This window comes from Kogia breviceps, chromosome 2 (assembly GCF_026419965.1).
Source record: "Kogia breviceps isolate mKogBre1 chromosome 2, mKogBre1 haplotype 1, whole genome shotgun sequence".
In the NCBI taxonomy this organism is placed as follows: Eukaryota; Metazoa; Chordata; class Mammalia; order Artiodactyla; family Physeteridae; genus Kogia; species Kogia breviceps.
In genome coordinates this window covers 198697501-198700000 of record NC_081311.1, presented here as the reverse complement: position 1 = coordinate 198700000, position 2500 = coordinate 198697501, and the positions used below count along the sequence as shown (strand labels likewise).

General features: G+C 51.5%; 1 long non-coding RNA gene across 1 annotated transcript in view; it reads left to right on the top strand.

Moving 5' to 3' along the window:
• The window catches only part of LOC136793639 (uncharacterized), a 10275-nt gene that overhangs the window by 780 nt on the left and 6995 nt on the right, over positions 1-2500 (top strand). Inside the window, exon 2 of the long non-coding RNA XR_010839256.1 lies at positions 58-729. This is a non-coding gene — a long non-coding RNA (uncharacterized lncRNA). The remainder of the gene's footprint in view (positions 1-57; positions 730-2500) is intronic.

Sequence of the window (2500 nt, the reverse complement as noted above, 5' to 3'; positions counted from 1 at the left end):
GCTGACTGAAAAAAATGCACAACCTAAAAAAGTTTAGAATTATGTTCTATTCGGCAGACTTGCTGAGGACTCCAGCCCAGGAGGCAGCCTCCCCGATGCTCTGAGGGACGGCTCCAAAGCGGCAAGGGAGGAACCAGTATACACAGGAGTTTTTGCGACCAAGACCAGGTAATCGGAATATCAGAAGATGACTGTTAAAGAAATACCAAGCATCTCAAGTTAATGGATTTAGCGCTTTTCTAGATATGGGAAGATGCAGGAGTCTGGGCTCATGGAAATCATTCCTTTGATTTGCACCTCAACTCTTTAGGGCCAGTATCCTGCTTTTTCCATCCTGAATCCACTCAGGGTGCACAGTTGGGGACAGCTGCAGTGGCCGCTGGCTTCATGGCCGCAGCATCCTTTGTTTACCGATACAGCAGTTGGCATTCGCGTCCCCAGCACGCACGGTGAGAACACCGCCCACATTTACTGAGTGCTTACCACGGGCCGGCACACGCACCGTCTGATTCAACGGTCACACGAGCGCTGCAAGGGAGCTACCATGACTTTGGCCACTTTATAGGTGAGGAAAGTGACATTCAGAGAGGTTAAGTGTGTGACTAAGGCCCCACAGCTGATAAGCGATGGAGCCAGCCCTCGAATCCAGGTTCGTTCAACACCAGGTCCACACTCTGGATGACTTGCTGTTCGCGGGCATTTGATGCTGATTCATTTCCTGTTCTTCCGGTGAGTTAACCCCAGTCCCTTCCACCTTCACTTTATAGGTCAAGGGGTTTTGTTGCTCTTGGATTTCTCTCTGGTTTTCCCACCTTTGCCTTCACACGGTGCCCTGAATTGGGTACAGTGTTGTGAAAAGGCCACACAAGTCAACTCGCCCCATGAGGCCAAGTTTCCTCCCACAATGATGCTGTGTGTTCTCCTCCTGAGCTAGGTGGGAAGCAGTAGCATCATCCAGGCAGCTTCCACCCTTGAGAGGAATGAATTCCTCTCTATCCCAGCCAGCACCACAGAATGCTCTGGAAAGAAGACCAGAGGTTGGTGTCCTAATATTACTCAGCCCTTGTTGTCTGTGGCTGAGTAATGCCCACCCACTCTTAGAGCCAGTGGCAGGGGTGGTCTGTGCAAGGCGTGGTCTCCACGCCCAGCCAGGAGCAAGCAAGAGGCTGGGTGTGAGGAGGGGCCCACACTATCCTCCAGCAGAGGCCGTCCCTGTACTAGGCAGCGGGGGTCTCGGCATAGGCCCACCAACGCGGGGTACCATCCTTTAAAGGAGATGGAGGATGAGGCAGAGGTGGAATAGTCATCCGCTCCTGCACATTTCTACACCTCCCTTGTGGTCAAGTCGGGAGTCATAGGATTAGTTCTGGCCAATGGAAAGTGCCATGTCACTTCTGGGCAGAGGCATTTAAAAGTCACTGTACTTCCTTCAGGTCTCTCTCTCTTTTCTCCTGACACGATGCCTTTGGAGACCACACATTGCAAATGATGTTAGTGGCAATTTGGGGATGAGCCACCCACCTGCTGAGGGCTGTGGCTTGAGTGAGTGTGGTACTCAGTCTTCAAAGACGGCCCCGATGAACCACACTTCCTTGTCTTCACACCTGTTTTAGTCTTTTCAAGCTGCTCTAATAAAATACCATAGATTGGGTGGCTGATAAGCCACAGACATTTATTTCTTACAGTTCTGGAGGCTGGGTAATCCAAGATCAAGGTGCTGACAGATTTGGTATCTGGTGAGAGCTTCCTGGTTCATAGATGGCTGTCTTTTTTACTGTGTCCTCACATGTGGAGGGGGGCAAGGGAGCTCTCTGGGTCTCTTTTAAAAGGGCACTAATCCCATTCTTGAGGGCTCCACCCTCATGACCCAATCTCCTCTCAGATATCAAATCTCACATCTCCTAATATCATCACCTTGGGCATTTTCAGTGCACAGCACATCCTTGTGTAAAGCTCTCCCATGCTGAATCTGGGCTGGCCCTCTGACTCTCTTGAGCCAATGGAACGTTGCAGAAGTGGTACTGGGTCAGTTATGGATCCAAGTCCTAGGAAGGCCTCCAGTGGATGCTTTCCCACTTGGGGAGCACTAAGATGTCACATAAGGAGTCCGGGTACCCTGCTGAACTTACCAAGTACGGAGGGAGCTGCCTTGGGGCTTTTCAGAGGGCGAAAGGTGCTCAGCTCTCTCAGTGTCCCAGCTGAGTCCGGTGTTCTGGCCATCCCTCCCAAGGGGCCAAACCTCTGAATGAGCCATGCTGGACGTTCCTGCCCAGTCAGTTACCCAAGACGACCGCATCCCCAGGCGACATCACGTGGAGCAGCTGAACCTGTCCACCTACAGAGTCATGAGTGAAAAGAGAGTGGCTGTTTTGAGCCACTGAATCTCGGCATGGTTTGCACACAGCAATAGATACCTAACGAGGTGAGAGAGGAGACGCATTGGTGCTGTGACTTGAGGGTTTATCTGTAGCAGCAGCTGGTGTTTATTTCCCCGATGTAA